Source organism: Sciurus vulgaris (genome assembly GCF_902686455.1).
Source record: "Sciurus vulgaris genome assembly, chromosome: 15".
Classification (NCBI taxonomy): Eukaryota; Metazoa; Chordata; class Mammalia; order Rodentia; family Sciuridae; genus Sciurus; species Sciurus vulgaris.
The window spans coordinates 57,764,045-57,776,525 of NC_136476.1; the positions used below are offsets into that span (position 1 = coordinate 57,764,045).

A 12,481-nucleotide genomic window follows, 5' to 3' on the forward strand; every position below is an offset into this window, starting at 1 on the left:
ATGAAGCACAGTTACTATCATTGGTGAAAACTCAAGAGATGAAATTTAAAGTTCAGAAAAAATTTTTGCAGCAGAGATCATTGATATTTACAACCAAAGTAAGCCCACTACTTGTTTAGTTGCATGAAAAGTAGATATATTTCATTTATTACTCATGGGAAGAGTTGTTTTGGTAGCGTGGTAGATTCTTGGAATAGACAAAAGTAGCAGAGAGGAATTTTGGATTTGTAGCACTGTGAGTCACAAGTAGACCAAGAAAATGAAATAAATGCATATAACATACCATTTTTAAATGTATAAAATTGCCCCTTCTGGCAACCTGACTGATAGTATGAGAGGCACAGGTTGATCTGTAAAGGAAAATCACACTTCATACTCAATCCATAACTCAGATATCTAGTAAAACATTCCTTACCCCAAAGCTTAGGACATCTCCCTCCCTTCTCCTGAGAACTCTTAACATTCATTCCTTCTTTTAACTAATGCAGGACATCACGAGAAGTCAGTCTGCCCTGTGCACTTGCTCGCTAAGCGGTCCACAGGAGTGTTCTAGTGTGTTCATAGTCACAGGCGGGAGTGGTGAGTGCCAGGCTGTTGTAAGGCCCCATGAGACCCTCCGCTCTTCTTCAGCTTGGTGCTCAGCCCTCTCTGGGATGTACCTGCTCCACACTGAGGCCTCCACACACCCTGTAGTGGGGTCCTGCAGAAGCAGCCTCTCTCCTATGTCCCCTTGGCTTAGCTGTCCACCCCCACGGCCTGCTCATTCACATGCTTCCGTAGTATCCTCTGTGCTCTCAGCCGGGTTCCATGACTGACCCTGCCCACCTTCTGCTCTCTGTTACCAGGTCCTTTGCTCTGTTTCCTTATTGATCCTAGCGGGAGGAACCTCTCTCCATAACAGACTCCTCACTGTTCCCAGAGCGAATCATTATCTATTTCCCAAAGGGGACCTCTTTTCCTCTTTGACTTCCCCCAACAGTTCTTCTACAATCTGTTGCAGTGTTTTTCAAAGAGCACTCCCAGACCCCAAGCCAAGATCCTGGGTCTGAGCCAGAAATTCTTGTTGCCTCGCGTGTCACTCCTAACAAGCTTCCTAGGAGATCGGCCGGGTGTGAGTTTAAGAGCCACTGCATTCGCCCACCATGAGGGAGTGTTTCTATAAATCCCTTACAGAACAATCGCTCTCTCTCCTGTCTTTAAAAGCCTCCACCACTCCTCATGGGCAGTGTTAGTGGAGAAGAAGGTCTAGGGTAGGAGCGTCTTTCAGGCCAGATTATTTCCAATTTCTGAGAATGGCAGTACTTTAGAAAACGAAGAAATGCAAAACAGTATTAGAAAAACTTTAATATATTTTAAATGTTGACATTATATGTACAGAGATAGATTTAGAGATACGGAGATAGTACCACATAAGCCCGCCCAGGTTTGTGAATTATAAAATTTATAGTACCCCATAGCTAATGTCATCTGGTCATGGAACACAAGTTTTAAGTCATGTGTGACTCTTTTCAATTAGACCACCAGATGTCTGTGGCTATATATTTAACCCTATTTGAAAATAGCATCAAAATCTAAATTTGAGGCTCTTCTTGAAGGTGAGACCTTGGCAATGTGACCCTCCCAATGACCACTGTGACTGGCCCTGTCTGCCATCTCTTCACAGGTAGTGAGAATCCCCTTCCCAGAATGCAATTCTAGACTTACATAATAGAAAGAAGGAAGACCACACTCCTGACGCTTAGTAGCCGGGAGGGTTTGAGGACATTCAGGGCACATGCTCCTTTATTGGGTTCTGTCCTGTCTGCTCAAAGCAAACCCTGCAAATGCCACTAATTCAGTCTGAGAAGAGAAAATGGTCTCTGGGGAGCCAGATTGGTTGGCACTTCTCATTCTCCTTGATAATTCCTTCCCTACCCCAACCTATCCCATAGCCAAGCACTGAGTTAACCTTCCACCCTAGTCTGCATTGCGTGAGAAATTAAGGAGTGTGACACCTTCTTGAACCAAAGCGGTCCTGCTGGTGGCCATGCTAATGACCAGGGAGAGATTCCCAAGGAGGAGGTACAGGGCATGGTCATGAGATCCTCCTCCCAGAGCCAGTGACACCCAGGAGGGCTGGGGTTTGGACTCTGGGTGGGTGTAGTGGGGTTCATTCTGGATATTTAGGTGAAAATCTTCCTCCACATTCATTTCATTTTAACCAAGAAAATCCAAATCTTTACCATCAATGACACTAGAGAGACTCTGTAAGAGACAGGGCCTTAGAGAACTCAGGGCCTGTCTCTTGACCCTCAAAAGCCAGGACTAGAATACATAATGTTTGACAGACACTTTGTTCTGCTCATCCATTCTCTACAGAGGGAAAATAAAAATCTTCTCCACACCTGAAGGCTTCCTGCTTTCCTGCCACCGTATCCTAGTGAAGCCGCATCTCCTTGGCAACTTGTGCCTGGGGTAAGAAAGAGGAAGCCTGGGGCAGGTGCTTGCAGCAACCTGTGGTGAGGAAACGGGTCTGGGTCCTGATCCCTCCTCCTCTAACTCTGGTGTTCTGGTGTCATATGCTATCCATAACTATGGATTTATTTAGCTACGATGTTATCATCTCCATTAAGCACAAGGAAGAGACGATTCTCTGCTTTTATTTATAACCTGAAGGGATTATTTTTGAGTTAAGGCTTTAAGAATTCAGATCTATCAGGCAGGAACAGCTTGTGTAATGAACTTCCTGTTTTCATCATATTTGGACACCGAATCTCCTTGTTGCCTGTTATTATTACCCAGTTAATATGAACTGCCTGGAGTGTATTTTTAGCTGCACTGACTCTATTGTAAGGACTGCATAACTGCTTTCAAAATGGGAAAATGTAATTACGGGATCTAACACTAAGTTGGGGATATTCTTAGGTCCTTTCACAAGGCAATGGCTTAAAAAAATGAAAATAGACCATTTAAAATGGCTAAAGAAAACACAGTTATTTGATCCAAAATAGCCCATTGATCCTTTTACAAACTACACACTTGCTTCATAGAGTAAAGTCTCATTTTTGCTTAAGTGACCTAAACATGTGAATTTACCTCCAAGTTCAACGTAGGGGGAGAAGGGTAGAGAAGAGTATCGGCAGAGAATAGAGACAGGAAAAGTGTAAGCATCATTTACCAAAAATGAAAGATTAAAACTGTACTGAAAATACCAAACGCTTCACAGGAGTTTGAGGACCAGGGAATATGAATTCCAGTGTATGGCGTGTCATTCTGCTATTGCACAGAGTGCCTAAGTCCACTGTTTCCTGGAGTGGAAGGGGTCCAGGTTCAGGCAACTGTATTGGATTGCCTCTTCTCATTTGCTGTGGCCTTGAGCCAGCTCATTCTCATAGACCACTGTCTCAATGTCCACCTCATCCTTGACTCCATAAACTTGTCAACTTCCTTATTCATTAATTCATTCATTCATTCAACAAAAAATGTATTGAGCATCCAACAGATACCAGACTCTGAAAATAAAATCAACTTTGTTCTAAGTGTGAGAAGTGCATTGATTAAAAAAGAAAAAAAAAAGTTCAGGGATTTCTAGATACACAGAAAAGAAGATCTCTAGCTCAGGAGACTAGTGGGGGGGAAACCTTCCCAGAGAAGGTGACAACATCCTGCACTGAATCTGAGGTGCAAGCTGGGATTATCCTGAAAAATGACATTGTACATCAAGGAAGAAACTAGGGCAGAAACTTAGATGTGAAAGAGCTTGTGGCAAGGTCAAGTGGACTGTGGACTGTGCAAGAAGAGAATAAAGGGAATGAAATATACGGAGTTGAGAAGAGGGCTGCAAACCATGGTTTCATCCTGAGAGCAATCAGGACAAGTTTCTATAAATCTCTAAGAGTAATGATATTTTTAAAATATCACTGAGGTTCCATTGCTGTATGACTGTATAAATGAAATGCAGCACATACATACAATGGAATGTTATTTAGTCTTAAGGAAGGAATTCCTGACCCATTCTCCAATGTGGATGAGCCTTAAGGACATTGTGCTAAGTGAATAAGCCAGTCAAAAGAGAACAAATATCTTAAGATCCCACTTATTTGAGGTACTATAATAGTTAAATTTATACATATAGAAAGTAGAATGGAGGTTTCCCAGGGCCAGAGGAAGGGGAAAGGAGGAGTCATTACTCAAGGAGTTCAGAATTTTATTTTGGTATTCACTGGAAGCAAGCACCACAGGAAAAGGAGAAGTTAGGAGAAAGTTCTGATATCTGGCTCAGAAACTAGGTGGATAATGATGAAGTCAGTCGCTAGGAAGAGTGAGTTGTTGAAAAAAAGAGAATGTAATTTCTCATGGAATAATTTAGAAAGTAGATACTCTGAGGTCATTTCAATAAGAAACCTTGTCCATGGAAAGGAAGGATATAAATAAAACATAGCTAAACCTATAGCTAAAATTTAAATTTGGCTATTCTGGGCCCCATGAGTTTGTGTGAAGTTGAAAAAGGGTCATTCCTCAAAGGAATGAAGATGTTATTCTCATCTGTTTTTAAACTGTTACAATGGATTGATTTTGTGAGAAGACACTTTTCTGTTTTGTGCCATAACATTTGTCATCAAAAAGGCACATTTACACATCCCCAAGGACAGTGTGCATGTTTTTGTACCTATTGCTCATACATTTTGAGATACACATGGCTTATTACTGTATAACTAGTATTTAAAGCAGAACCTGGCTGATAACAGGTACTTTAATTTTCTTTTTAGTGAATCAATAAACTGAAATTCTTTCCTATAAAAAAAATTAAATTTGCTTTACGAACTCTAAAAAGGGGGTAAACATGACCATAAATGTGATAAGTGAAGCTCAAGGTGAAGTCAGAGACAGAGTGAAGGGTAGAAGGAGTCAAGTCCTGGGGATGGAGTTGGGGTCAGAGACAGCTGTAGCACATGTTGTGTGATAGATTTTCAAAAGCTTTTGCATTATAAGTCATTTTCCATGACTGCTTCCAGCGGACTCATCAAAATGCCCTACATCATTCCTAAGTCATCTCCCATTCCTCCCCTGAATGTTCCCTCTGGGCCACTTTTACAAACCACTCCCCATCTTCCCAACACACTGTACCCATGGATGCCTCCATAACTTCCCACAAGCTCATGCTTCTATCTTCAGTTCCCTTCTCCCTCCTCCTGGATCTAGAAAATTTCCACTTATTCTTTAGGATTCATTCATTTTGAGTCTGCTAACATCATTTGACCTGTGTTGGAAACTGTGTAGGGTTAAAAATGAATAAGACACAGTCTTATTCACTCTTATTGAAGAGTCAAGGTCAAGCAGAGACAGCAGACAGCAAATTGATAATTATAATAAACAGGGTACTGCTGTAATTAAAAGCAAGTAGCAAGTGGCATGGGAAAACAACAGAGGCAAATAAACTGCCAAGCTGGAGGGATGAATGGGAATCTCAAAAATAGCTTTGATAATACAAATGGCATTTGCCTCAGGAAGTCTTCCTGGCTTTCAAGAAATTCACTCTTCTTTCCTCTTAGAACTCATGATCTTTGGTTTACCTCTGTGGAGAATTTATCACGGTGTACTAAAATGTTAGGTCAGTTCTTCTATTTATCTGTGTGTTTATCAAGGTCATAATCCCTCATTGAACTGTTCACAGTGTTCAGTCCATAGCATGTGTTCATTAAATGTCTGTTGGGTAAACGAGTGGATGGATGGATGGATGGATGGAGATGTTATTAATCCTCTTATTGTCTGTGACAAGGAACTCATTGAATCTATGCTACTAGTTTTCTGTGAAGTCTATAGATGTAATAGACATGAATTAAAGTTGATTCACTGTTGAAAGTACTCTCAGAAAGCAGAAATAACTATCTTGGATGTTGTTTAATCCTTTGAAGCCACTAATATACCCTTCAGGCATTTAGTACTCTAATATGTATTCTTAATACTCCAATACAACAATGTTTGACACATGCATGTTTTATACCTGTCAGGGAGACTTCATATACAAGCAGAATCAATCATGCACAAAGATAAGATGTAGGTATATTTTCTTCTCCTCATTTAACAACACTCCCGCACACACACTCCAGACCCTCAAAACTTCAAGGATGAAATTGGTTCTGTTAATTCAGTCACACTGAAGTGTTAAGCTGGGTATGAATTTCCCATCTCAGTAGAGTTCGTGCTTTGGAGAAGGATAGATGCCTTAGAAGCAAAATTATCCAACCAGCAAGTATTTTTCTGAGTACTTATTATATACAAAGTCTTGTGCCAAGTACTTCAGGAAATTCAGAGAGGATATAACATGTCCCAGTCCTCAAGGGGTTTACAGTTCAGGAGGAAGTCACAGACCCATGAAATCTTAAAACAGAACTCAAGAAAGAATATTCATGATGGTATGTTAGAACACAGAGTGCTTCGGTCCCTAGAAAAAATACACAAAAACAAAAAGGAATGAACCTTAGAGGTCAACTAACTAACTGCCCCACGCTGCTCTCCTCCAGTACTACATTGCTGCCATACCCGTCTCCCCGTTTTCCTCAAACACATCAAGCACACCTGCTTTGGAGGTTTTGCACAAACTGTTTCCTCTGCATGGAAACTCTTCCTGGGGAGACTCACAGCGCTCCCTCCTTCCGATGTCTGCTCAGATGCCACCTGATCACACTGTTTAAAATAGCAAATTCCACCCCCACACCATGCATCCTCCCTCCTTTACCTACTTGTCTTTTCTCCATAGTACTGAACACTACCTGTCACTCCATATATTTATTTATTTATTTACTTATTATTGACTATCTCCCCCCACTAAAATGTAAATTCTATCAGGGCAGTGGGTTCTGTCTGTTCTTCTTATTGATGTATTCCTAGTACATAAAGTGGTCCTTGGAAGGTATCAGGCTCATGTGTTGAGTGAATGAGGGGATGGATATCTTCTCAATGTGTTTATAGGGGTGAGACCCTCAAAAACAATTCTATTCAATTGTTCACATTTTCCCCTTCCACCTGACAAACCACCATATTTCACTAATTTCTTCCTAAGATTTGGGCAAAGGTATTGACTTAATTCAATTATGAACCTTATGTCATGATTTCCTTAAATAGTGGAGCTGTAGATGCTATAATAAAATGGATCTCTTCAAGGCTTAAAAAAAAATCTATGAAGAACATTCTTATCTAATTTTAAATTTAATGAATAGTTATAACGATGAGTAATTAATTTTGATATTTATAGAAAATGAAATGCATTTTTTCCTTTACAAAAATCTAGCACTTTAGGAACAACAAATTCTTGGAGAAAAAAAAAAAATTCTAATGAGATCATTGGAAGCATTGTACCTACCAAGCCACAACATGCAGAGCAACTGATCAGGCACCAAATGGGATCTTCCTCCTTCTGCCCAACTGTGCTGAGCATCTTAGTTCCTCTGAAATGTCAGAAACTGCCTGTAGCAGAGGACAAAGCATAGCAGAGCATGAGTTTCCCAGTAGCTAAGGCACAAAGAGAAACCCACACTTTGCCTGTGTTACAAGCAAAGCAAAGCTAATAACCTCAATCCAAAAGGAATTTATCATGCCATTTTTGAATAATAGATTTTATATGGCTTAGGAAAAAAACATCCTCAGCAATGATATTTGCAAAGAAATGCAAAAGCATTGTTCCAGTGGACAATTCTTATATAGATTCTCAAAAAAAACTTAGATCATATTAGTAAATTTTAACTCAGTGAGAGCATTTCTATTAGGAAAAGAGGTAGTTCAGTCTAGAGCTATTGCTTCTTGATATTATAACAAATTACTAGGACAGAGATTAGAGAAGAGGAATAGAAAAAAGCCTGTCCATTAAATTGTCTCTCTCCAGTATTAGATGTCATAGGTGAGTTTTTGGAGAGTGAATAGCTACAAGTCACCTCAGGATTGAATTCACTGGCAAGAGCCTGAAGTGACAATAGTCTATGCTGTTGATTATCCATATGCTTGAAACAGCAGATGTGCAGGAAGTAAGGCTGACATACCGTTGTCAAATTTTTAAGAACCTGACTTGTATTCTTGCCATTCCATTTCTGCACAAAGATAAGCTGCAGGGGTTCCTGCAGATGATACCAGTATTTCCCTCAAAATGGAGTTTGAATCCACTTATACATTTGAACAAATGTTCATCTGTGTTTTTCAAAATATTTCAGAAGATGATTTGGTCAGAGACCTTTCTTGGGGCTGATGAAACCAATCAACCATTTCAACGAATTTTAAAAAATAAAATTAAAACAACAAAATGACTCAAACCCCTCACGATGGGCCCAGTTGAACTGATTTCTCCTGCATCTGCCAAAATGAGTTGGCTGGGGTGGAAGGGATCCTCCTATGAACTGGAAGGAGTTGACTTCTTGGGTAAGGTTATCTGATACCATCAATTTGGAAAGCATCTGCCCCAAAACAGCAATTTTCGCTCTGATAGAGTTGAAGCTAGGCTGCTCTTTCTAACAATAATTAGTCAGCAGGTTCAGCTGCTTCTTTTATAGTATTGTTTATTACAAAACATTACAAAAACTCAAAATAAAAGAAAGAAAAATCCACCCAAATTTCTGCCATCCTACAAACCAAACTGTTTACAATTTTTTCCTGCTCCCTTTCAGTCCCTGTCCATATGCAGACAGATTTTTATAGTTGTAATCATAGCACAGTTACAACTTGCTATTCAGGTTTGTCTCAATTCGAGTTTTTAAAGAATTTTTTTACAGCTTATTCTATCACCTTTGTTTCTACTGCTAGGAATGATTTACCCAACCATCCTTAGTGACCTCCTACAGGATCCAAAGGGGTGATATGTTAGCTGTTCGTTACTGTGACCAAAATACATGACAAGAGCAACTTAGAGGAGGAAAGATTTATTTTGGCTCATGTTTTCAGTGGTCTCAGTCCACAGTCAGCCAACTACATGGCAGAAACAGGGCAAAGGGTGTGGCAGAGGAAAGCTGCTCAGCTCCCGGCAGCCAGGAAGGAGGCTGCCATAAGCGGGGAGGGGCCAGGGACAGATATACTCCAACCCCCACACCTCCAGTAACCTTCCCCCAGCCACACCCACCTGACTACAGTTATCACCCAGTAGCCCATTCAAATTATTAATCCATCCAATGGATCAATCTGTTGATGAGGTTACAGCTCTCATAATTCAATCTTTTCATCTGAACATTACTGCTTTGCCTAACACATGAACCTTTCAGGGGACATTCCTAGATCCAACCCATAACCAGTAATGAAGACTTAAAAATAATCATCAGCAGCAGAATTAGGGGAAAGGGCTGTTGTGAAATTCCCTATTTAAGCAATAAGGTCTCCAGGATTAAATTTGTATGGAATTTAATCACTCCTTGTTCCCGTAGCTGGAAACTTTCATGAAAAGAGTCGCGTTTCCCCACCATCAAGCATGTTTTTGTTACCTTAAGAAAGAATCCTAGCAGGTATTTTCTCTCTACCTAGCATGTTTTGAAGACCTGCTTAATATTTAGGACATAGGTATATAGAGACATCATTCCTCCATCTGTTATTTTAAAAATCTACATAACTTGGAATTTTTAAAGTGTGGATACTAGATGTTGAATCCATATGAACACGAAATGGCATCCTCAGATGTCAAAACGTTGGATACCTGGATACATCATTCACATTTTAACTTGAAGCACATCTGACTCATCTGGGGGCGGTAAAGCTGCTAAAACACACAGATCCCAAAACTCACCCTTGACTTGTGAGGCAGAATCTCTGAAGTTCATCTATGAACTGATAATTGGTAACATCATACATCACAAAATGTCAAAAGTCTCTCTTTCTTGATAATAGCTCTGATTATTCTGGGTTGTAGATTTTTAAAGGGAAGAGAACTATAAGGATTTGAGGAAAGAATAGTAATATGAAAGAAGGGTGTGGCTATCTAAGTTTTGTTGAAATGTCTTTGAGCTGGGTTGGCCTGAAATGTGAATCACCTTCTCAAGTAATCCTGGCAAGGATCATGAAGTCAATAGTTGCCCATATTTTCATCAGCCCACCCATCCTCAAGTTTCTACCATCCTGGAGCCTCATGAGGCCATTGCCCCAGGGGGTAGGATTTCTGGTGGCAATAATGTTGGAGTAGTATGTATCACAGTTTTTAAAAAATTTGTAACACATTGACTCTTGAAACCTTTCATTTTGAATTCCATGTTCTATATGGTTTGGATTTCTTACAAGCATTGATTAATGTTTTAATTGGGTGATTTTATTTTTGATTGAAGAGTGGGTCATACCCTTACATGTGGCCTTTGGAAACAATAAAACTACCCCCCCACCCTGTGACCCAATTAGTATCCTGGAACTTGACTGACCAGATCACTAATCCTTCCTGAGGGACAGAGTAGTGGACAGGACAGAATCTTTTCCTTTTTTTCCCTACACTAAGCAAAAAAGGAGAAAGGCATTCCAGGAACGAATAACAACAGCAAAGGAATGGAGGTCCTGCACAACTGAGTGAATGCAAACCCTTTGTGATCCACAACCCAACTACTATTTATAAATCAGAGGGCAATTTTGACCCCAGAGGACATTTAGCAATATCTGAAGGTTGGTTTAGATTTGGGTTTTGGTTGCACAACTGGGAAAGGGAGTACCACTGGCATCAGTAAGTAGAGACCAGGGATGCTGCTAAACCTACAGTGCACAGGACAACCCCCCACAACAAAGAACTATCAGGCCCAAAAGGTCGGCAGTAGCAAGGTTGAGACATCCTGCTGCCATGGGAAGTGGGAGGTGGTAAGCAGCATGTGGGAGACAAACCTGGTAAAGCCAAATCAGGGGAGGTCTTGGATTTTATGTCATGGAACAGACTTTTCTACTGTGAATGATGAAGTGCTACAGAAAGGAAATTACATGATCAAATTTAGGTTTAAATATATCACTCGTGAGTCACTCTGAAAGGTAAATCGGAGGAGGCCATAACCAGAGGCGGAGAGAGCCCTTAGGATTCTGCAACAAAAATCCAGAAAGAAATGAGAGGGCCAGGCTAAAACAGATCCCCAGGTAGGATCAAGGAAGAGAACAGAGTTAACGCATGTAAAAACCAGCAGGTGTTGGGGATTGACCGCGGGAAGGATAGGAGGGATTTCTGGAGAACTCCCAGGTTTCTAGGATGATTCGATAGATGATGATTAGATGTACCAAATATAAGAAGAAAAGATTTATGGGGGGGTGAAAATAATGGATCTAAATAAAGGTTTTTCACAAAAATCTTAGGTATTCTTTGGAGGAGATAAAATGAGTAATAGAATCCATTCAATCAACAAAAACTTCTCTAGGAATTGTCAGTAGGGAATATTCATACCTATTTCCTACGTAGGTTAGCTCCCTATGCAAGCAAACTATTAGACACTTTGCCTTTCCATTTAAGAAGAAATCTGGTATTATTTTTGAGGGGGTCTCTAAGAGCCCTAATGGTTCTATAATTTCATGAGATGGAGGGTTTCCCTTTTTAAATCTGGAGTCAACTACACTTAAGAGTTCATCTTGAGGGAACCATACCTGTGGAGTTAATTAAAGTAAATAGGTTGGCAAGGACTTCAGCCAACTACTCAAGCAAGATTAAAATAATTCTGGCAGCACAGATTTGCTTCTGTAGCTCTTTACAACCTTGAAAGATTGGATTTTTTTAGGCTGATGAAAATATTGGATTCCAGCAATGAAGGAAACTGGAGACTACAAAATGCAAAGAGGTAGAGCAGAAATTGAGATGATTTGTTTAGTAATCAATCCATTCACATGATTCTGAATTTCCTTGAACTGAAGTGATACCAAGGAAGCAAAGCCCCCAAATCTGCATTTTTAGCATCCCTGCAAACTAAATATAAGCAAAATTATTGTTATGTAATTTAATTTTTGGAAAGGATAAGTTATTTTTAAAAGATTTACAACTTAATGAGTCTTTGGATGACTTGATCTCAGTCATATTTGAGATAATATCTGGATAATATGGCCTGGAAATGTATTTACATTTTTGTTTTCTAACCTATCTTATGAAGCAAGATATAAAAGAAGTTATTCTTCAATAATCCAATGACATAGTAGCATAACCACAATTTGTTAATATTATAAATAGTTATTAGTGAGGCCATCATAAATTCCTTGTAGATCATAAATTTTGTTCACTGCAGTTTAACCTTATCCACAAAATCTCACTGACTGAGCTACATATAAGGACAGACGTAAGGCTAATTTTGAAAGTTCAGATCAAGTTTAAGGGGAAAATATTTACTTTCAACCAGTCTAAAATATCCAACACAAGGATATAGAGAAATTCTAAAGAGCAAATTCTTCAATCATCAATAATGCTGCCTCTGGTTGGAAATGTAAATGAAAGGCCACAGATTTATCCCCACAGCCTGCCATTTATCATTATTGGACTATGATTATAAATGAGTTTGACCAGATATTTTCCTCTTTCATTCAGACAGTTATT

The 12,481-nt window shown here is 39.7% G+C and overlaps 1 long non-coding RNA gene across 1 annotated transcript in view; it reads right to left on the reverse strand.

Annotated features, from left to right (window-relative positions):
* Positions 1 to 12,481, reverse strand: part of LOC306645014 — a 109,045-nt gene that overhangs the window by 67,048 nt on the left and 29,516 nt on the right. The window contains exon 2 of the long non-coding RNA XR_013759501.1: positions 7,343 to 7,446. This is a non-coding gene — a long non-coding RNA (uncharacterized lncRNA). The remainder of the gene's footprint in view (positions 1 to 7,342; positions 7,447 to 12,481) is intronic.